Consider the following 24,109-nt stretch of genomic DNA (forward strand, 5'->3'; position numbering starts at 1 on the left):
CATTCAGCGGTTTTTCAAGTGGTTGAATTGTAATTTTATGACACATTATGTTAAATAGTGTTTTTTTTTTTTCGTTTTGAGCCGAGGTGCTACATGAATGTAAGCTAATTGCAGATATTTAAGTTCATTTTCACCACCTATTCCTATTTCTCCTTTTAGGTATAATTTTAAATATGCCTTTTGGATCTTATGGACTTTTAAAATTCTTAAAGATGGCTATTTCTTTGTTTTTAACTGAATTCTTAAATTTGCAAGTAGTTATTTTAGGGTGACAGTCACTGTTAAATTCTTCTTACTAGTCTTTGATACTTTAGCATCTTTGGGGTTTTTTCAGGGTACTTACCGAGCACAGTGTCTTCTTAATTCTTTTCTGAAGATAATAATTGGAAGAGAGAGTGGTGGGAGGTAGAGATGAAACAAAAGTGGCCTTGAGTTGATCGTAGCTGGATGAGTACAGGGGAGCTTATTGTACTATTATTCTCTCTACTTTTTTGTGCGTACTTGAAAATTTCCACAATTAAAAAAATATGAAGAAAAAATTTCAAATTGGCTTGCAATTTTGATGTGATGGCATACGTTTGTATTTACCTATCAGTTATCTGCGTGGAAAACTTGGCGTTTTGCGTAAGTAATTACACAATGCCTGATATACAAACTTTCAAAAAAATATTTAATTTGAACCAGTATAGAATAAGCAGTATACATACTTACAAATCGGTTGAACTCTAAATGTTTGTAACTTAGTCTGAATGTATTCTACTTTTAGTTTCTTTTTTAATCCTTTGAAAACGGGAAAATTCCATTCTCAGATTTTGTAAATTTTGCTTGTTGTCTATTTCATTAAGTTGGGGTTACAGTGAGTCAGTATGAAAGGGATTTACTATTAATAGGAGGGGCTTTGGCAGTTGCAATAAGTGACAGTGGAAGGGATTCGGGTGCCCTAGGGCGCATTCCTGGTAGGAACATAGAAGTAGGAGTTGAATTCAGTTTCAGTATTTGGTGTTTAATGAATGGGTAGAGACTAGGATTGGAAAGGAAATGTACTTATTAGCCATTCTTTCCTACTGTGAAATAACTATAGCATTCTAAGGTTATCAGAGACTGGCAGTGGGGGTGGGGTGGGTTCTTTAAAAAAAAACTGATATGAAAATGAACATTTACTTATAAAGTGAGTTAAATCGCACTCCTCACTTTAAGGATGTAGTGTAGTTAAAAGTCGATATGTAAAATATTCTAATGTTTTTCTATTAAGGCCATTCTGACCATTACCCATCAACAGTAAAAGTGCATTGCAATTACAATCCTCAGTTTCCTTAATTAATATATTTGTGAATTGCTTCTACATTCTTTGAAGGTAAGTGCCTTATTTTCTGCAATTTTGTGTTGTTCAGTGTCAGGCTTTTTACCCCTATGAGATGTATTTTTTTTAAGATTTTATTTTTAAGTAATCTCTACATCCAACATGGGGCTTGAACCCACAACCCCAAGATCAAGAGTCACATGCTTCACCAACTGAGCCAGCCAGGTGCTCGGATGTATTTTTGAATATGTCAAAGTCCTAAAGGACATCCAAAATAATGGATATTTAAGTTTTATGTTGGGTGAAGTGTGTTCCCTCATCATTAATAAAACAAAATTCCACCCTAGTCTAGGAAGATATTTCATAACTGTTAATATTAGTCTGTGTATTCATATGCAAGTTTTAGCTTTAAGAATGTTATGAGAAGACAGATGACATTTTTTGAATTCTTGTATGCAAATAATCTTAAGTAGATGATGAAGATTGTGGCTTCAGATTTATTGTGGAAGGCCACAGCTAAACAAATTAAGAGTTTTGTAACTTTGAAGTGTATTTAGTAAGGATTATTAATTTTTAAAATTTTATTTATTTTTTAAAAAAGTAATCTCTACACCCAACATGGGGCTTGAACTCACAAGATCTAGAGTTGCATGCTCTTCTGACTGAACCAGCCAGGTGCCCAGTTAGGATATTTTTTAAAGCCCAAACACTAAAGATTTGAATGAAATTAAGTCTTGCATTTCTTTTTCATAATTTTCTTTATCGATCTTACATCATTGACTTTGGTGGTTGTCTGAGGACCTATGTATTAAAATGGGTGGGGAGAAGTAGGGAGTAGGCTCAGGCTCAAATAAATTATCTTTTGGGAATATAGCATTAGATGTGAAAATATGCCTTGGACGGTTTAGTAGTGCTTAATATTCTGCATGTTTAACTGATGCCACCCACAGTCATGTGTGGGAAGAGAGTAAACAGTGAATAGTGTATTCTTTTTGCTTTGGGCTCTATAATAGATGGAAGACTTCAGTTTTTGATGCTGCAAGTTAACTTTTAATTTAGAATTTACATTAAATGGACACCTGGACACTTGGGTGGCTCACTTGGTTAAGTGGCCAACGTGGGGCTCAGGCCATGATCTCATCATGAGTTCAAGCCCCACATAGGACTTGGCTGCTGTCAGCACAGAGCCTGCTTCAGATCCTCTATCCCCCTCTCTCTGCCCTTTCTCTGCTTGTGCACACTGACTCTCTCAAAAATAAACTTTGAGAAGAAAATTTATGTTAAATGGACACCATGATCTGTTCATTATATCCTAGCGGGATAAGATTCATATCTCTTTAATATTGTGACTTTTGTGTCTCATGTTTAAAAACAACAACCGGGTCTTATATTATTAGCACTTTGAAATTGCTATTCGTAGGTTATTCAGATATTTGAAATGACAGCTCATTGTACAATGGAGCACTATTGTATACCCATTTTGGAAATTGGGGGAGCTTAGCAAAGGAAAGGGATAGTCCCAGTTAGCTATGGGTATCAGTATATCCTGAAATGTGATTAATCATTGGAGAATAAAGAAACTTTAAAGATACAGGCAAATTTAAAAGTTCTTTACATTTTCCTTTTGTAGTTTTCTACATCTGATACATGCATTGAACTTTTAATTTGTGGCTCAGTACTGTCCCTGTATAATAATTGTCTGTGTCTCTGGCTATCATGAGCAGTGGTTATTGCATGTTTCTGTTTGGTAAAGATAATGTGAGAAAAAATTGTCAGATTTTTTTTTAACATATCCTGGGTTGCCTGCTTTGCATTTAATTGAACCAAATTTTATATTCCTTCTGTGTAAGTGGTGTTGCTTGTGGAGTCTTAATTTTTGAATATATGCATTAAAAAAAACCCAACATCTCTAGCAGCTGTGGTGATCTGCTACCTGAACTGTGTTCTTAATGTATGCTTGCTATAGTTCCGTCTTTGATACTAACCAGAAGAAAACAAGAAGTCTTTACATATAGTTAGTCAAGAGGTTATTGAACTTGTTTTACACTCCTCATTCCTCCAAAGGAAGGGAGGGTGAGTAATGTCAGTGCTCTGTTCTTTTTTATTGTTTGATTGGAAAATGCATTACTAGGATTGATGAGACCAACTAGAGAGATATCTGTAAGTTCTGAATAATCTAATATAAACTCAAAGTAAAACTCTTTTATAATGTCAGAATGTTAGAGGGGGAAGAAGTAAGTCTTGTTTACACTAAAATTTTGCATGCACAACATTTGTTGTAATTGGATTTGACCTCTAACTTGTTGAATCTTGAGATATTCTAAGAAAGAAACTTAATTTAGTGTACTTTTAAGTTCCTTTTGAATGCCAATAAGTGTTTTAACATTTATTGTTTTATCTTCTCAGCTGCCTTGCATGATAGGTGGTTATTATCATTTTACAGATGGGAAAATTGAGGTTCTCAAAGAATAAATGACTTGTCACATAATAATTGACAGCCTGAATTTACACCCAAAGTAATTTGGCCTCAAAACCTTTGTGTGTGTATTTTTTTTAAGTTCAGTAGTTTCCCTTAACTGGTTTAGGTCTTGGGTTATTTATCACCAGAAAGCATGCCTCATTTTAATATTACAAAATGAAGATTTTTTTTCACATACAGTGCAAGGGAAATACAGATTTTTACACAGGGTTAGATGAGTTGTTGCCCGATGAAAGGTCTAAATTGTGTTTTACGCTAAGAGATAGTTGAAAGAAATCTGAGCCTTGGTTTTGTTTGTGTGTGCTCATTATACAAAAGTTAATGTGATAACATGTTGAGTTATAGTTTTGACTTTTTGGGGGTAGGGGTCATACTATGGTAGATAGAATGGTTTCACTGAAAAATTTTTCCCTTATGTCATTTATGTTCTATACAGAATGGAAGCTGAGTGTGGCTGAGAATAGTTCCCCAGTCATTCAGCTTGTTTATTGAGTGGTTTAGATTTGAAATAAAAATTTATGCAACTTTTGTAGTTCACTGCTCTGATTGATTCTGTAAGGGGATTTTGTTGTTATTTAATGGTACCTTAAAAATACTCTTTCCTCCTGAGTGTTAATATCTTCTCTGCTTCTAATTTCTAGTTCATCTTTTCACTTTATTAAATTTTCTTGTTCTAATTTGTATCAGGTAATAGTTAATATTGGTGACCTGGATTATTAGTAGGTTCATTAGTCTCAGCTTTCTTTGCTTTTTCCTTCTTGCTTTTCATAAACTACAACTAGAACTTTTCTTGTCCGAAGGACTGCTAGATGTTAGATATCTGGCCTAAGATAAATTAGTGGAGATGAGGTAAAACAATGTATAATGTTTTTCATAGCCATGAGTGCAATTTATATGTTTTATGTTAATTATTCCCTTATTTTGTGGGAGTGATGCAGTCTTCTATCCAGATTTCTTTGTTCAATATTGAGTCTTTTCATCCATATTTTCCCCTTTTGTACTCCAAGAATACCAAGACCCTGGTGTTCTACAACGGAATTATGCCCCAAGACATCCATTGTACACAATGAATTAGTTTCTCTCCTGTGTATCTAGGAAGATACTAGTTTTGTACCATTCTTGGGAGAATTCAGGAAATTGTCACTCACATTATTTTCTGAGTTCTGTGGTTAACCTTGTGGAACCCTGTATGAGAAGGGCTGCTAGAATATTAAGGGACTTGGTTTGGTGCTAAGCAGTTTTACTTTTCACGGTTAACTTTCCTGTCAGTAACCCTAATATAGCTCTACTAAACTTTTGTATGATAAAATGTGAATGTAATTGATAATATTGTCATCTCTGTGGCATAAGTTGGATAAATTGGTTAGTGTTGATTTCAAGCAGTTAGTGCTACTTAGTTGTTTCAAAGAATTGAATGTGGGAAGTTGAATAATTTTATTTGTAAAAAGGAATATTGTAGGAGCACTGTTCATTATACAAGTCAAAACTTAAATTTTTTTTTTTTAATGTTTGTTTACTTTTGAGAGAGGGGGGGAGAGAGAGAGAGAGAGAGAGAGACATGAGCAGGGGAGGAGCAGAGAGAGAGAGGGAGACACAGAATCTGAAGCAGGCTCCAGGCTCTGAGCTGTCAGCACAGACCCCGATGCAGGGCTCAAACCCACCAGACGTGAGATAATGATCTGAGCCAAAGTCGGACACTTAACCCACTGAGCCACCCAGGCGTGGCAGTGCCCCTCAAAACTTTTTTTTTAAGTTTATTTATTTTGAGAGAGAGAGAGCGTGTGCATGTGAGAGCGAGGGAAAGGGGGAGAGAGGGAGAGAGAGAATCCCAAGCAGGTCCCGCGCTGTCAACGCAGAGCTCGACGCGGGGCTCTATGTCACAAACTGTGAGACTATGACCTGAGCTGAAATCAAGAGTCAGACGCTTAACCAACTGGGCCATCCAGGCGCCCCTCAATTCAAAACTTCTTATAAAGTATTTGATGGTGACTAACATAAGGAATAGTTAACACTAACTGAATTCTTAACTCTGTGTCAGACACTGTTACAAATGCTTTACATTGCATTACCTCTCTTAATCTTCATAGCCCTGTTACCCATTATCCTATAATTTATTGCTCAAATCAGGATACTTTTTTAAAAAGTTTATTATTTTGAGAGAGAGAATGCAAGTGGGGAAGAGGCAGAGAGAGAGGGGGAGAGAATCCCAAGCATGCTCTGCGCTGTGAGTGCTGAGCCTGAGGCAGGGCTCAAACCCACAAACCAGGAGATCATGACCTGAGCTGAAATCAAGAGTCAGACACCTAACTTGATTGAGCCACCCCGGCATACTTAGGAGAATGAAAGGGGACTCTAACTAGATGGCATTCTGGGATAATAGTATAAATGGGAACTGTCCCAGAGAAGCTAGGATATATGACGTCCTTAATGAATACCCCATTTTTCAAGAGGAAACCTTGCCTAATTAGTAAGTGGTAGGAAGGGATTCACAGCCTCTACAATTTATTTGGACATGAAAGTGATTTAATTACTTTAAACGGCCATATTCTGAGACTTTGTTATTTTTACTTGGAGGAATTTCTGTTGGTGTGGGGTTGACAGTAAAAGACGAGAGACGGTGTTTTTAAAATTCTACCCAGGAGAATTTCCAGTTGGCTTTTTTCTTTTTTTTTTTTTTAAATTTTTTTTAATGTTTTATTTATTTTTGAGACAGAGAGAGAGCATGAACGGGGGAGGGGCAGAGAGAGAGGGAGACACAGAATCGGAAGCAGGCTCCAGGCTCTGAGCCATCAGCCCAGAGCCCGATGCGGGGCTCGAACTCGCGGACCACGAGATCGTGACCTGAGCTGAAGTCGGACGCTTAACCGACTGAGCCACCCAGGCGCCCCAGTTGGATTTTTTCAAGTGACTATTGGACTTTTGAGTCACTGTTAAAAAAAAAAAATAGCTTCTGAGGTCCACTGAAATAAAAGGAAAAAAACCAAGGTAACTACTTTTACTGTTTGAAATCTGTAAACAGATTTTCTTACATTTTATTCAGACTTCCTTTACTGTTTTCTAGGGAGGAAATGTTAATTGTATGCTTTTTCATGGAGGTTTTTATGTGGGAAATCTCTTCTTAGACAAAAAGTGAGAGAGAAATAATTTTGTGACTAGGGAGAAGTGGTGTTAGAAAAGAAAGAAAAACTTACAGGTTAGAGATTTATTTGAAGTTAAATTGATTCTGTAACATAATTTGAGAGTTGTCTTGTAGAGTTTGAAGTGTCATTTCATAAAATTAATAGTTCTCTTTTATTTTGATGACTTTTGTAGTTGCCTTATATTCCCGCCTGTTTATATTTGTGGTACATCCCCCCCCCCCCAAAATGATTACTGTAGGTGAATTCAAACATTTGGAGAAATGAATTCAGCGTAATTGCAGATTATACTCTATTGCAAACGAAAATTCCCTCCCCACCCTTTTTAGTGGGGGTGAGTGGCAGAGAGCTGATCTTAAGAGGACTTTAAGTTTTTTCATATTTGGCTATTTTGATATTTTGTTGAGGAATTTGTGTGTTTTTTTATCCCCTGGCTAGTTTACTTTTGGAGGTTTTGTTGGTGTCAATATCTTATAAACAACTGCATGGTTAGTAAGTAGGTCTGTTTAGTTTTGTAAATCTTTTCTTTAATTCATTAAAAGCTATCATGAAATTGGAAGTGGGGGGATCCCCTGGGTGGCTCAGATGGTTGAGGACCTGACTCTTCATTTTGGCTCAGGTCATGATCCCAGCATCGTAGGATTGAGGAGCTCTGCATCCAGCTCTGTGCCGAATGTGGAGCCTGCTTAAGATTCTCTGTCCCTCTCCCTCCCTCCCTCTCTCCGTGTGTGTGTGTGTGTGTGTGTGTGTGTGTGTGTGTGTGTGTGTGTCTATCTCTCTCTCTCCCTCTCCCCCTCTCCACCCCTCTCCCCCTCCTCACCCTCTCCTCCCTCCCCTTCTTCCCCCCCTCATGCTCTTTCTGAAACAACAACAACAACAACAACAACAACAAAACAAACCACTATGGGGGTGCCTGGTTAAGCGTCCGACTTCAGCCAGGTCATGATCTCGCGGTCCGTGAGTTTGAGCCCCACGTTGGGCTCTGGGCTGATGGCTCGGAGCCTGGAGCCTGTTTCCGATTCTGTGTCTCCCTTTCTCTCTGCCCCTCCCCCGTTCATGCTCTGTCTCTCTCTGTCCCAAAAATAAATAAACGTTGAAAAAAAAAAAAACCACTATGTACTGGGATTACTATATATAAAAGAATATTATTAGGCTAAAACCAATAGTCATCAGTGCAGGTTTTATTTTTTTTTGATACAGTGCTCTTAATTTGAGATAGTGACAAGTATTTTTTTAAAGACTTTATTTTTAAGTAATCTCTGCACCTAAAGTGGTATTCAAACTCCCAACTCCAAGATCAAGAGTTGCTTGCTCTACCAGCTGAGCCAGCCAGGCACCCCTGGTGACAAGTATTTTTAAGGACTACTTTGAAAAGTTTTGGGAGAAAAAACAATTGACTTTAAAAAAAAAACATTTTTTAAATGTTTATTTCTTTTTGAAAGAGAGAGAGACAGAGAGTGACTGGGGGAGAAGCAGAGAGAGAGACACACACACAGGACCCAAAGCAGGTTCCAGGCTCTGAGCTGTCATCACAGAGCCTGATGCAGGACTTGAACTCACAAACCGTGAGATCACTACCTGAGCCGAAGCCAGACGCTCAACCTACTGAGCCACTCAGGCACCCCAACAATTGAGGACTTGTAAGTGTAGCCTTAGAATGCTTCAGTTTTGGGTGGTGGTTAATAAACTAAATTAGGGGCACCTGGATGGCTCAGTCGGTTGGGCATCCTACTTTGGCCTAGGTCATGATCTTGCAATTTGTGAGTTCGAGCCCCATGTCAGGCTGTGTGCTGACAGCTTGGAGCCTGGAGCCTGCTTCAGATTCTGTGTCTCCCTCTCTCCTGCTCCTTCCCTGCTCATGCTGTCTCTGTCTCTCAAAAATAAATGTTCAAAAAAATAAAAAACTAAATTAAAAGAGACCACGATCATCTCCTATAACTAGTTACTGTTATCCAAAAGTTGAGACCTAAATGATGTTATGGTGTTGTGTAAAAGCAAAAGAGGCAATCAGTAGTCACTGATATATGGCATTCTTTTGTGTCTTTATTTCATGTTGTAAATGCTTGCTTTTAAATAGGAATTTTGGGGTGCCTGACTGGCTCAGTTGGAAGAGCATGTGACTCTTCCAGGGTCTTTCAGGGTCGTGTGTTTGAGTCCCATTTTGGGTGTAGAGATTACTTAAAAAAAGGGATTTAAAGTTATGCATGTTTGTGTTTATCTTTTTTTTAATTTTTTTTTAACGTTTATTTATTTTTGAGACAGAGAGAGACAGAGCATGAACGGGGGAGGGTCAGAGAGAGGGAGACACAGAATCTGAAACAGGCTCCAGGCTCTGAGCTGTCAGCACAGAGCCTGACGTGGGGCTCGAACTCACGGACCGCGAGATCGTGACCTGAGCCGAAGTCGGCCGCTTAACCGACTGAGCCACCTAGGCGCCCCTGTGTTTAACTTTTTGACTTTGAATTCTTTGTTAGAATGTTAGCTTGAAATGTCTTCATAGCACTATATGATACTCATTAAATTCATTCTCTGAATATGATATACATGATGATTTAGGTTTGGTGTATTTGAAGTATTTCCATTACAGGATTGGGATGTATGATACCCTCTTTTCTTGCATTTCTAATCATTTTCCCTTTTTCAAAAGCAAGGAGAATTTTTCCACACTCACCAGTGTGTCTACTGCCTTGTACCTAATTTGCAAACTTTGTGGCAACTAGAATATTATTACAAAGAACATGTTTAATATCCTCTTCCTAAAAAATGCCTTTTTTTGTGGTTTAAAGAAATAGTATTAAAGATAGGAACATGAACCTTTGAGAATTTCCCTTTTACACTAAAGAAGTAACGAAAATGTAGGAAATATTAGCAAAGCCGTAATATTTTTCCTTTGGGATATATCCCTCCCTGTTTCCACTACTCATTCAGGCCAAAAGGCATTCCTCAGACTTTATTCCTGGCAGGAGAATTGAGGAAGTGGTGGTAGCCATGGTTGGCAGGGAAGCAGAGGCATGAAGGTATGTTTTTGAAAAGCAAATTTGTCAATGATAAATGGATTTTTCCAGCTCTGTGTATATGTACTTTTTTGAGTTTTGATTAAATATCAATGCATAAAGTGCTACTATTCATTGAGGAATATTCAGTAGTTGCATTCATATTACGGTGTTCTAAATATACTTGAAAAATTTCAGAGGGATTATTTGGACAATATGGCATTATATTAGAAAAGATTCTTTAGTAGGAAATTAGTTCCTAAACTTTTGAAGTTAGATTGAAACAGGTATCTAGGCTGCTGCAGAAAAATAGCAAATCTAACATGAGAGCTAATTATATGTGTGTATATAAATATATAGTGTTTAAATGTACAATATTGGTGAATATTCATTTACCTTTTATAAGTAGATTGTTAACTTTTTCATTATCTCTTATAAGTAGACTGTTAATTTCTTCTGACTACGAATTGTGTTTTTATCTAATTTTGAATCCTTGTGTCATGTACTATATGTTATACAGATTCTCAAGTGAAGATTGAATTAAACCTTAGGTTTTCTAGAAATTTAACCCTGCATTATAATTACATTATTAATATTCACATTAAAGGGCTGTATGTTGGAAGAGAAGTAGTTAATTTCCTCTAGTTGGCTTTGCCTTAATGAGAAATCTTAAGTTTGTATAGGATATCATTACCACATCTACTACGTGGCAAGTTGTACATTCCCTAACATTGACTTTTTTTATTTCTTTCAACATCCTGTGAGGCAGTTGGTGGTATTTTCATTTACTGAGGTTCCAGAATGGTTAAGTGACTTGCCTAAGTTCACTCAGCTAGTAAGTGGCAGAGCCTACTTTTGAATACAGTTCTTTCTGCCTGATTCCAGCGTACAGTACTTCTTTACATGGTGATACACTGCCTCCCAGTGGGCTGATTTATAGATTTCATAGTGATAATTTTTTTGGGGGAAAGAGAATAAAAGGAGACAATAATTGGGGTGCCTGGCTGGCCCAATTGGTAGAGCATGCAACTCTTCATCTTGAGGTCATGAGTTCAAGCCCCACGTTGGGCATGGAGCCTACTTAAAATAAATAATTTTTTTTTTTTTAAAGAGACAGTAATCCTGAATTGTTGAGACTGAGGAGGAAGTTAAATCTCTCAAAGTAGCTAGGGAACTTTTGGAAATAGAGTAGGAGCAAGGCTTTTTTTTCTGCTTTGAGAATTAAAAATGCATGAATTTTTTTTAAAATTCCAGTATAATTAACAGTGTTCTATTAGTTTCAGGTGTATAATATATTGACTCAACAATCTATACATTACCCGGTGCCCGTCACAGTAAGTGTACTCTTTTTTTTTTTTTTAACGTTTATTCATTTTTGAGAGGGAGAGGTTGACAGAGTGTGAGCAGGGGAAGGGTAGGGAGAGGAGGAGACGCAGAATCTGAAGCAGGCTCCAGGCTCCAGGCTCCGAGCTGTCAGCACAGAGCCTGACATGGACCTCAACCTCACGAACCGTGAGATCATGACCTGAGCCGAAGTCCGATGCTTAGCCGACTGAGCCACCCAGGTGCCCCACAATAAGTGTACTCTTAATCCCCTTCACCTATTTCACCCATCCCCCTATCAACCTCCCCTCTGGTAACCATCTGTTCTCTATATTTAAGAGTCTATTTTTTAAAACTTTTATTTTTGAGGGGTGCCTGGGTGGCTCAGTCGGTTAAGCGTCCGACTTCGGCTCAGGTCATGATCTCACGGTCTGTGAGTTCGAGCCCCGCATTGGGCTCTGTGCTGACAGCTCAGAGCCTGGAGCCCGTTTCAGATTCTGTGTCTTCCTCTCTGACCCTCCCCTGCTCATGCTCTGTCTCTCTCTGTCTCAAAAATAAATAAACGTTAAAAAAAATTAAAATAAAATAAAATAAAACTATTATTTTTGAGAAAGTGAGAACATGAGTGAGGGAGGGTAGAGAGAGGGAGAGAGAATCCCAAGCAGGCTCTGGGCTGTCAGTGCAGAGCCCAAAGAGGGGTTCAGTCTCACAAACTGTGAGATCATGACTTGAGCTGAAATCAGGAGTTGGACGCTTAATGGACTGAGCCAGCTAGGTGCCCCTAAGAGTCTGGTTTTTTTTCGTTTGTCTCTTTTTTTCTTTGTTTTGTTTCTGAAATTTCATGTATGAGTGAAATCATGGTATTTGTCTTTTCTGACTGACTTCACTTAGCATTATATTCTCTAGATCCATGTTGTTGCAAATGGCAAGATTTCATTCTTTATGATTAGTATTTCATTGTGTGTGTGTACACACCACGTCTTTTTTTTAAAGAATTTACTTAATATTTAAAGTAATCTCTACACCCAATGTGGGGTTCAAACTTAACCCTGAGATGAAGAATCACATGCTCCACTGATTGAGCCAGCCAGGTGCCCCTCTATCACATCTTTATCCGTTCATCTATTGATGGACACTTGGGTGGTTCCATGTGTTGGCTATTTTAAATAAGACTGCAATAAACATAGGGGTTCATATTCCAGTTAGTGTTTTTTTAAATGTTTATTTTTGAAAGAGAGAGGGTTTTTTTTTAATGTTTCTTTTTGAGAGAGAGAGAGAGAGAGAGAAAGAGAGAGCATGTGTGCACATGCACAAGTGCGGGAGGGGCAGAGAGAGACAGGGACAAAGGATCCAGAGCAGACTCCATGCTTGACAGCAGCAAGCCCAATTTGGGGTTCAAACTCAGGAGCTGCGAGATATGACCTGAGCCGAAGTTGGATGGATGCTCAACTGACTGAGCCACCCAGCCACCCCTCTGATTAGTTTTTTTGTAATCTTTGGGTAAATACCCAGTAGTACAATTATTGGATCATATGGCAATTCTATTCACTTTTTTGTGGAACCTCTATACTATTTTCCACAGTGGCTGCACCAGTTTGCATTCCTACCACCAATGATCAAGGATGCCTTTTTCTCTACATCCTTGCTAACACTTGCTGTTTCTTGTGTTTTTTAAACTAAACTCTACTCCTGATGTGGGGCTTGAACTCATGACCCCTAAGATCAAGAGTTACCTGCTCTACCGACTGAGCCAGCCAGGCACGCTGTTTCTTGTATTTTTGATTTTGGAGAAAGGCTTATTTTCTACCAGTAGTTGATAGAGGATAAATCATTCTTAGTCTGAAGTTACATGTGATGTTTCATATTTTATAATAAGTGTTGAATAGCACCTAGAAGAGCGTTGGATGGGGGGAAGATGATAAAGTTTATTATATTGTATTTGTTTTAATCCTCAGTAAAATGACATCTGAATTAATTTTAAGAAATTAAACTTGCTATAAACTATGAAATAAAATGTTGTCTAAAGCATTGTTGGCACATATCTTACTGCTAGTGTTCCTACTAAAGGACAATAATACTAATAGGAAAAATCTGTTCAGGTAAATTGGTTTAAGTCCAGGCAACATTATAATGCCACTTTGTGGTTTTGTGTGTGTGTGTGTGTGGTGTTTTTTTTTTTCTTCTTCATTTTTTCCTGTCTCCATTTTCTGCTGCTTTTCCACTTCTGGTGTCTTTATGATTTCTAAAATTCAGCATGGGAAGTGGAAACATTTTGATGATTTAAAAAAAAAATTTATACTATTACTACTACTAACACTACATAACCAAATGCTGCGCACTGAGATAGAAATGATATCAGAAAGTAACCCATTTAATTCTCCCAACAACCCTGTGAAGTAGGTACTATTATTATTTCCTGTTTACAGTTGAGGAAACAGAGGTGCAGAGCAAAAATGTAAATTACCCAAGGGCACTTATCTAGGAAGTGGTGGAGCTTTGATGTGAACCCAGGCAGTCGGGCTATAGAGTCCATGTTCTTAAGCACCATACTGCTGATTGGTTGACAGTAATGTGAAAGGTTTCCTCATCTTGGCTGCGATTTATTTATTTATTTATTTTATTTATTTGGAGATGGAGATAGCACAAGTAGGGGAGGGGCAGAGAGAGAGAGAGAATCCCAAGCAGGCTCTGTGCCTCTAGTGTAGAGCCTGACACAGGGCTTGAACTCATGAAACTGGTGAGATCATAACCTGAGCCAAAATCAAGAGTGAGAAGCTTAACTGACTGAGCCACCCAGGCATCCCTTGGCTGTGTATTATTTTAAGTCATTTCTTTAGTTGTAGAGTGTTTCTTCATCCTCATAGGAATTTTAGGTGTCCACAGAGGATTGGACAAATTTCTGATTCTCAGGTTTCCCAGCTGTAAAAGAAGTAATGCTATCTGATTTATGTTATTATGGGGATTATATAACAGTACTTTTTCTGAGTGTTTCTGTGTGCCTGACAATATGCTGAGGGTTTTGCTGGTATGTAATAATTTCATTTATTGAGTACATTCCATGGGTCAGATATTTGATGTAATATACTACCTTTACTTATATGGTGTAGGGGATGTTATATACCCAGTTTACAGATTGGAAAACTGAGGCCTAAAGAAATTAAGTAATTTGCCCAAATAATTTGGTTCTTACCTCAAGGCCTTTGTATTTGCTGGTCCCTTTGCATGACTTGGTTCATTTCATCAGGACATATTTTGCTCAAGTAATTAGCCTTTCGGTGTAGCATTCCTTGGTCATGTTCTGTAAAGTAATATTCTTTGCCCCCAGCATTCACTTTCCTCCTTACTCTGCTTTCTTTCTCTGTGTGGCTCTTTTCACCATCAAACACAACTTTACATGATTTGTCCCTTTTCTGCCTTCACTCCAGCACTTAGAACAGTGCTTGGGACATAGTAGGTTGTATAAATATTTGAGTGGATGCATTATGTGGTATCGTGAGATTATAGACTGCATTTGTGAGCTGATCCTAAATTAAACTGATTTAATCTTAATGGGCCAAGATGCCCATTCCCTGGAGTAAAGAAGTGCTGTGGCATGTGCTTGGGCCTGTTCTGGGGTGGGAGTAGGGAGATAGCAAGAGTCTTGAGTAGTTTTAGAAACCTTTCTCATGAATTGCCTTCAATTCCAGGAGGAGTATGTGCACTCAGCTCAGTTTCTAGGTTCTGTGAAGCCTTTTATCTCTTAGTAGAGGTCTGCCTTCCAGCTTCTTCTTACGGTCTTAACTTTCAATCCCTCATTTTGCCTAAAGATTTGTTCATTGAGCTTTTATAGTGCATTTGTAATGAATGCAGTATGGAGCTAGATATGAAGTAAGGAGTTGGCTTCAGAGAGGAGGATTCCTAGCTTTGCCACTTACAATTTAGTAGGAGATAACATACATACACACATACGTACATATGAGTGTATGTTTAAAAAACCGCCATGTATTGAAACTTTCAATAATGATATTTTAGTTAATATTTTGATAGCACATAAGTCATTATTTTATGATGTTCTGGAATGCATACCTCTTTCTTTGTTTCTACTTCTTGAAAAATTTCTTGCAATAATTTATGTAGTTGGAACACAGTAGTGATAATATTGTACTGTGCTCTTGCATTTAAATGGTAGCTGATTTTGGAGAGAAAGAGATGAATTATATTTTAGATACTTCAACCTTAAGCTGATATTATGCAACTGGAGTTCAATAGATAGAAGAACAGGAAATATATGTTAGGGATTCCTATGCATAGAGTACATTGGCTTTTAGAGGGGAGAACTTATAAACAGGAGCAGAGGGTCAGGGGTGAAAATTTCATTGTTAATTGGACAGGAGCAAGAAGTAGGACCATTGATACAGAGTGGTCAGGGAGATAGGAGAAAATCTAGGAAAATGTAAAATAAAATCCGTAAATATCTGAAATTTGAAAAGAATCCATTTCTCATCTGGGAGATGCTTTTAAATTGTATACAGTATAAAAACTTGTTCCAATTGTGTCAAGTTGAAATTCTCTTTAAAGCTGATATAATCAATGGTTATCCTCATGTAGATTGTTTTCTTTGTGGCATCTCTTGGGAGTTGGGTTCTTCTTTTACACTGGGTCCCAGGTTACCAAGAATAACACTAAGCTGTGAAGTGGTCTGGGACAAGAAGGAAGGGCATACCTGGCTTATTTCTTTCTAAAAATTCAGTGGAATTATTTTGTCTTTTTAAAAAATGTTTATTTTTGAGAGAGTGAGAGTGGGGGAGGGGGAGGGAGAGAGAATCTCAAAGCAGGCTCTGCACTGTCAGCACAGAGCCCGACATGGGGCTTGATCTCACGAACCGTGAGATCATGACCTGAGCTGAAATTAAGAGCTGACTAAGCCACCTGAGCACCTCTTGGAATTATTTTGTATGAAACATTTATGTTAGTGTGGATAATCAAAGAATTGATTGTTCTTGTATGTGAGCTATGATAGTTACGATTGGATATGTTGGAGTCGATTTTTTAAAAAATTTTAAATGTTTATTATTGAGAGACAGAGACAGCATGAGCATGGGAGGGGCAGAGAGACAGGGAGACACAGAATCCAATGGAGGCTCCAGGCTCTGAGCCGTCAGCACAGAGCCCGATGCGGGGCTCGAACTCACCGCAAGATCATGATCTGAGCCAAAGTCAGACACTCAACCGACTGAGCCACCCAGGCACCACTGTTAGAGTCTACTTTGAAAAGGAAAGCCTTTTTTTCTTTGTTCCCTCTGTGCTTCTGTGTGAAATAAAGTTTGTAGATAATCACTTCAGTTTTCTTCAAGTTTTTGGAAAAGCTATTTTGGGTAGAAATAACGCCAGGCTGAGTATCTTGTAGAATCTTCTCACTTTTCTGCTTCGTGGGATAACATTTCAAAGAAAAATTATTGATCTGAAAAACTACCCAAATTCTAATACTTATTACTTCATTCCAAAAATACTTTTTCTTGGTGAACTTACATTTTACCATTTTAAGTGTACAGTTCAGTGGCGTTAAGTACATTCACATTGTTGTGCAGGTATTACCACCATCCATCGCCAGTATTATTTCATCACCCCATAATGAAACTCTGTACCCATGAAACAACTGCCTCAGACAGTCCCTGATAAACCAGTGCTCTCCTTTGTGTCTATGGATTTGACTATTCTAGGTACCTCATCTAAAGGGAAACGGAATATATGTCCTTTTGTGACTGACTTCTTTCACTTGTCATAATGTTTTCAAGCTTCCATCTATTTTGTAGGATGTGCCAGAATTTCCTTCCCAATTGAAGGTGAATAATATTCCATTGTGTATATATAACACATTTTGTTGATTCATCCATGATGGACATTTGGGTTGCTTCCACCTTTTGACTATTGGGAATAATGCTCCTGTGAATATGGGTGTACAGATACCTGTTTGAATCCTTACTTTCAGTTCCTTGGTTTATATACCCAGAAGTACAATTGCTCCACAAGTATTTGAGTGTCTAGTATGTGGCAGGCACTGTGCTAAGCACTGGAGATAAAGCAGTGACCCTGGTCCCTGCCCTCAAAGAATTTAGTCTACTGTTGGTAAAAGATATTAAATCAGCAGTTAAAATTAAGTATATTAAGTGTTACAAAAGGACAAGTACAGAGTGCCATGTATGTGTTTTATATGGTTGTAGTAATGTATATATTATTAGTGAGAAGAATACATAATATCAAATGCTTTTCCATATTCCAGTATAATCCCTGCAGCACCCCGCTCCCCCACTCCCCACCTACCACCACCTGGGAAACTTCATTTTTTCAAGTGTAAAAACTTAATGCCTGGGGGCGCCTAGGTGGCTCAGTCTGTTAAGCATCCGACTTTTGCTCAGGTCATGATCTCATCGTTTGTGAGTTCGAGGCCCATGTTGGGCTCTCTGCTGTTAGCGCAGAGCCCACTTTGGATCCTCTGTTTCCCTCTGTCTCTGCCCCTTGTGCGCATGCTTTCTCTTTAAAAAAATAAATAAACATTAAAAAAAAGTTAATGCCTGGAATTTTTTACTATGATGTGAAGTAGGGCTGTTGTGATATTGTGATTTATAAGAAGTGTGTGTATGTATGTTTGGTCTTTGACCCCATTCCTGGCACAAAGCTCCTGAAATCCTTGGAATTTCCTAAGTGTTGAGAAAGAGTAACGTGTTTTTCATTATGTTAATGAGGTTACTTTTGGAAAGCACTTGGGGATGGGACTAGTTGGTTGCCAGTGGTGCCAACCTTGTGTTTTGACATCTGGAACCTTCAGCTCCGCCCCCCCCCCCACGCCTCCCACCTCCCGCCTCCCACCTCCATGGAGTGGGGAAAGGGGCTGGAGATGGAATCCAGTCACCAGCTGGCCAATGATTTAATCAGTCTCCTGCCTCTGCAATGAGGCCTTCATAAAAACCCAAAAGGACAGGGCTCCAAGAGCTTTCAGGCTGGTGAATATGTGGAATTTCAGGGAATGGTGAGCTCTGAGTGGGCAGGGAAATATGTCCTTTCTCTGTACCTTCTTTTATGTGTCTCTTCATCTAGCAGTTCCTGGGAATTATATCCTTTTATAATAAACCGGTGATCTAGTAAGTACAGGATCTCTCTGAGTTCTGTGAGCTCCTCTAGCAAATTAACCGAATCCAGGGAGAGGGTCTTAGGAGCCTCTGATTTATAGCCAGTTAGTTAGCAGTACCGGTAACAACCTGGACTTGGAGCTGTCCTCTGAAGTCTAAGGACGTGGTCATGGGAATGCCCAGTCTGTAGCCCATTGTCAGAAGCACAGGTAACCTGGGTTTGCAACTGGGAGCAGAAGATGCTAGTGGGGCGGTGGTGGGGGGGGGCAGTCCTGTAGGACCAAACCCTGAACCTGTGGAATTTGATGCTATCTTGCAGTAGATTAGTGTCAGAATTGAGTTGCATTGTATGACACCCAACTGGTGTCTGGAGAATTACTGGGTGCTCTGTGAGAAGAAAAACACATTGGAATTGGGTCTCAGAACCAACTTATGTATACATACTTTTGTCTTTTTTATGTTTATTTTTTATTTATTTTATTTTTTATTATTTAAAAAAAAATTTTTTTTTCAATGTTTATTTATTTTCGGGACAGAGAGAGACAGAGCATGAACGGGGGAGGGGCAGAGAGAAAGGGAGACACAGAATCGGAAACAGGCTCCAGGCTCTGAGCCATCAGCCCAGAGCCCGATGCGGGGCTCGAACTCCCGGACCGCGAGATCGTGACCTGGCTGAAGTCGGACGCTTAACCGACTGCGCCACCCAGGCGCCCCTATTTTATTTTTTTTAATGTTTATTTACTTTTTGAGATAGAAGCACGAGTGGGGGAGGGGCAGAGAGAGAGAGGGAGACACAATCTGAAACAGGCTCCAGGCTCCAGGCTCCGAGCCATCAACACAGAGCCTGACAGGGGACTCGAACTCATGGACCACGAGATCATGACCTGAGCTGAAGTTGGATGCTTAACCGACCGAGCCACCCAGGCACCCCTATTTTTTATTTTTATTTTTTTAATTTACATGTTTATTTTGAGAGAGAAAAGGGGAGGGGCAGAGAGGTGAAAGAGAATCCCAAGCAGGTTCCACACTGTCAGCACAGAGTCTTGATTCCATGAACCCTGAGATCATGACCTGAGCCAAAACCAAGAGTTGGACACTTAACCGGCTGAGCCACCCAGGTGCCCCATTTTCGTCTTTTTTTTTTTAATTTTTAATGTTTATTTTTTAGAGAGAGAGAGAGAGCGTGTGCGAGCAGGGAAGAGTCAGAGAGAGAGATGGAGACACAGAATCTGAAGCAGGCTCCAGGCTCTGAGCTGTCAGCACAGAGCCTGATATGGGGCTTGGGCTCACGAACCGTGAGATCTTGACCTGAGCCGAGGTCAGACGGTCAACCGACTGAGCCACCCAGGCGCCCCACATTCAGCCTGTTTCTTGATAGTAATGATCATTTTTAGTTATGAGCAGGGTAGATAAATTAAAAATGGCTGTTAGACATTCTTTTTAAAAAATAATTACATGATTGCATTTATGGTTATGTCAGATGGTGGTCCATATTCTACTTTCAGGAAGAAAGTCCATAGGCTTCCCTATTGAGAATTTGTCAGTGCCATGGCCTGGTGAAACCTATGGAAAAAGATACTCTTCTTTCTTTAGGATATCTGAGAATGTTCTTGACTATTTAACTTTTTTTTAAAAAAGTTTCACCCTTTACTATTTTTTTTAAAGTTTATTTTGAGGGAGAGCTAGAGAGTCTGGCAGAGGGGCACAGAGAGAGAGAGAGAGAGAGAGAGAGAGAGAATCCCAGGCAGGCCCCACACTGTCAGTGCAGAGCCCGAGGCGGGCTCAGTGTGGGGCTCGAGGCTCAAACTCACAAACCTTGAGATCACGACCAGAGCTGGGATAAAGAAATGCTAAACTGACTGAGCCACCCAGCTGCCCCTGGACTATTTAACTTTTGAGTTATTATTATTATTATTATTATTATTATTATTATTGTTAAATAGGCTCCACAGTGGGCATGGGGCTTGATCTCAGGACCCTGAGATCCAGACCTGAGCTGAGATCAAGAGTCAGATACTTAACCAACTGAGCCACCCAGGCACCCCTAACTTTTGAGTAAATAAAGATGCACTAGTAACTTAAAAAAAAATGTTTTTAACATTTATTTTTGAGAGACTGAGAGAGACAGAATATGAGCAGGGGATGGGTAGAGAGAGTGGGAGATACAGAATCTGGAGCAGGCTCCTGGCTGTCAGTAGAGAGCCTGACGCGGGGTTCGAATCCACGAACTGCGAGATCATGACCTGAGCTGATGTTGGACGCTTAACCCACTGAGCCATCCAGGCGCCCCATCAACTTTTTTAAAGTAAGCTCTACGTCCAGTGTGGGGCTTGAACTCATGACCCTGAAATCAAGAATTGCTTGCTCTACCCACTGAGCCAGCCAGGCCATGCCTGCACTAGCAATTTTATAGTGAAACAGTTTGCAGGTCTGGGGAGAGAATTTTGGAGCAAATGGAAATACAGAATAGTTAATTTTCAGACGCTCTATAGATTGACTTATTTTAGTTAGATACATAAAATGTATTTATAGCTTTAGTTAAAATGATCCCCTCTCAACACAACCACCTTGTTTTATTTTCATGGTAGCTTTTACCACTGCTTGGTATTTTCTTGTTTCTTTGTGGTCTTTCTCCCCCCACTAGAATTGAAGCACTGTGAGAGCAGGGACTTTGTGGTTTAATGCTGTAACCTTTGTGGCTCTAAGTTGGTAGAGCATACACTTCTTTTTCTTTTTAGATGTTTATTTATCTTGAGAGAGAGAGTGAGCGCGCAAGTGAGTGTGAGAGCATGTGCGCATGCTTGAAGCAGAGAGGCAGAGAAGGAGGGAGAGAGTCTCAAGCAGGCTATGCACTGTCAACACAGAGCCCGACTCGGCTTGATCCCATGAACAGTGAGATTATGACCCAAACTGAAATCACGAGTAAGATGCTCAGCTGACAGCCACGCAGTACCCTGAGCATGCTACTCTTGATCTTGGGGTTGTGAGTTTGAGTCCCATTGGGCGTGGAGCCTACTTAGAAGAATAATATTACTTTATCTGAATACTGATAAAGTATTTAGAAGTAAATTCAGTCCTAGTTGTGAATGTAACTAAACTTCTGAACTTTCAGAAATCACTCAGGGTGTTTTGCTTTTTGTTTTAAATCTGAGAAGTGGAAAAAGTTTTGAGATCTGAGGAGCCTTGTCAGTATTACTATAAAATACAAGAAATTAGAGGTGAGGCTAAAAAAAGACTCTAGTCCCCAAAGTCCATTAAATAAATGTTGTGCTGTATGTAACTATGTCTGAGCTCATTATCTGAGTTATGACTATTAGCATATTTTCTTCTGATCAGTTTTATCTTCAAGTTAAGGTAAGCTTTTTCTGTTAAGCATCTGATTTGGTACATTTCCAAACTTAGCTTCTTTTGCAAGTTGCAGAAAAGAAATGTGAAAAAGGTGAGAAAAGAGTAGTTAGAAACTGTATTGCTTTTTTGCCACCATCTTGGAGGAGGATCAGGGGAGGGGAGTTATGTTTGCTTGCACTTTATTTTCCAGTGTTGAACATATTACCTAATATCAAATTCCAAATGTACTGCTCATTATGTGTGTTAATCAAGTGTAACAGTAGCGATGATTCCACCATAGTTTCAGTGCATTGTAGAGTTTATTATAGCATTTTCAGTATGTCCTCATAATAATTCTTTAGAGGGGGGAAGTCTTGTGGTATTTATGCAAATACTTTACACATGAGGAGTTAGCCTTTCACAGGTGCCAAACATGGCCCAAGGTCACACAACTAAAATTGGTAAAATAAACTCTAGAATATACGTCTTGTTTCCTGGTTTCGTGTTCTTTAGAACCATAGAATTTTAGATCAGGAAGAATTTTTAAATACTCTTAATCTCATATATATATAAATTATGAAATAATTTAGCATTACAAAGCTAATGTGCCAGTATTCCAATCCAGCTCTCATCCTCAGATTGGTTCTGTATTGTTTCTAATCTTCCATGTCTTTGATCTTGGAGATATGTATGCTACTGAATGAATTGACTAGCTGATAGCAAAGGTATTTGGGTTTCTTAATAGTTTTCTGGTTCATGTGTATACTTGTAATGGTGAATGGCTTCCAAAAATATTTGAATGTATTTTGAGGCATCTTGGAATAGTGGAAAGAACATAAGCCTTCGAGCAAAGCAAACTTGTTGGAATCTTAGGACTCCTTTCCTCAACTGTTTGACCTTGTGGAAATTACCTAACTTCTTTGTTTTTTCATCTGTAAAATGGACAGGATATCACCTACCTTAACATAAAGATAGCGTATTATGTTAAGTTTCTGACACGTGGGATATACTCTGTTAACATTACTTTACAAAATGTCACATACAAAACTTTTTTACAGTATAGAAAGGAACAGCTAAGATGAAAAAACAAATTTGGGGGCACCTGGCTGACTGAGTTGGGAGAGCATGTGATGCTTGATCTTGAGGTTGTGAGGTTGAGCCCCACATTGGGTATAGAGATTACTTAAATAAAACAAAATTTGGGAATGCATTTATAGCAAATACGACCAAAGGTTTTATATTAGAATTCATACAAATTGATATAAACAACTATTGTCATCTTAAATGTTAGTGGACTTGAAGGTTTTAATAATATTACTACCATTTACTGAGTCTTACTTAGTGAAGTGCTTGACAGCTGTCACTTTAAATCCTTAGGCAGTAACCATGCAAAGAATAGGTGCAAATCTCCCATTTTACAGATAGCCAAAAATCGTAAAAATGTACCTTGTCTCTAATCAAGAGCCCTGGAATAAATGTTCATCTACTTGGATCTAATAATGAGAAAATCAGGAATAATTCAGCATAAATCTATATGTATATAGGAAGCAGTGTTATAATGAAATAGTGGGGTCAATCTTAATGTCTAACAATAAATAAATAGGTTATAGGACATCATATCTGGTGGAATTTCATGAAAACATTAGTTTTTAGTATGAATATCACAGAGGTGGTAGAAGTGCATATATAGATGGAAAATTATGCACTATTAATCCACTCTGTGTTTACAGTTTTGAAAAGATTTACATCTAGGCATTTATGCACACATATATAGACAAAGCCTGGAAAGAAAAATGAAAATAAGTGATTTATCAGGGTAATGGATGCTGTGCGATTGTTCTGAGTTTCTTAAAGGTAATTTTGTGTGTAATTTTCTGGAAACCAAGGTAATAATGCTTCCTGTGTAGTGTACATTGAAGAACATTGCCCTTAAACTATCAGGGGACTTGACCTCGAGGACATGGTCCAATATACTGTATCTCCTACCTTCGGGGGACTTTAATACTCTCAACTACTGGTGTTTTACTTTTTTCTTCCAGTAGACTTTCAGCACACATTATCAGTCAACCTATTGTATTTTACTGTGGAGTTTCAGTGTTATTCTTCTTCTTGAAAATCATAGCTACAATAAGTAGACCTACATATATTATATAACTATTTTTTCCCTTAATGGATTTATTTGAGATTCTTCAACTTCTTGGTGAGATGAAAGAAGCATGCTTATTTAAGCCCCAGATATATGTCTGTCCCACTGCAGCATTATGAGGGAAACCATCCATTGTAATCTTCTATGCCCATTGCCTTTTGTGGAGCTTGTCTTGTCAATCAGCAAAGCAAATAACTTCACTGCTCTCTGCCTCCCAAATTACTTCATATATTTTATGGTTGATATATTTTATGGTATGTGTGTTCTTTTCTGTTTCATTGCTTCCGTAAAAAAGACT

General features: G+C 38.7%; 1 protein-coding gene across 7 annotated transcripts in view; it reads left to right on the forward strand.

Annotated features, from left to right (window-relative positions):
* Nucleotides 1–24,109, forward strand: part of STAG2 (stromal antigen 2) — a 138,355-nt gene that overhangs the window by 2,912 nt on the left and 111,334 nt on the right. Inside the window, exon 1 of one of the 7 annotated variants that reach the window (XM_043570620.1) lies at nucleotides 1,332–1,354. The exons of the other annotated variants lie outside the window; for them this stretch is intronic. The gene's annotated coding sequence lies outside the window, so the exon portion shown is untranslated. Of the gene's footprint in view, nucleotides 1–1,331; nucleotides 1,355–24,109 lie in introns of those variants that run through there. 7 annotated transcript variants of the gene reach the window in all.

Source organism: Prionailurus bengalensis, chromosome X (genome assembly GCF_016509475.1).
Source record: "Prionailurus bengalensis isolate Pbe53 chromosome X, Fcat_Pben_1.1_paternal_pri, whole genome shotgun sequence".
NCBI classification, from domain to species: Eukaryota; Metazoa; Chordata; class Mammalia; order Carnivora; family Felidae; genus Prionailurus; species Prionailurus bengalensis.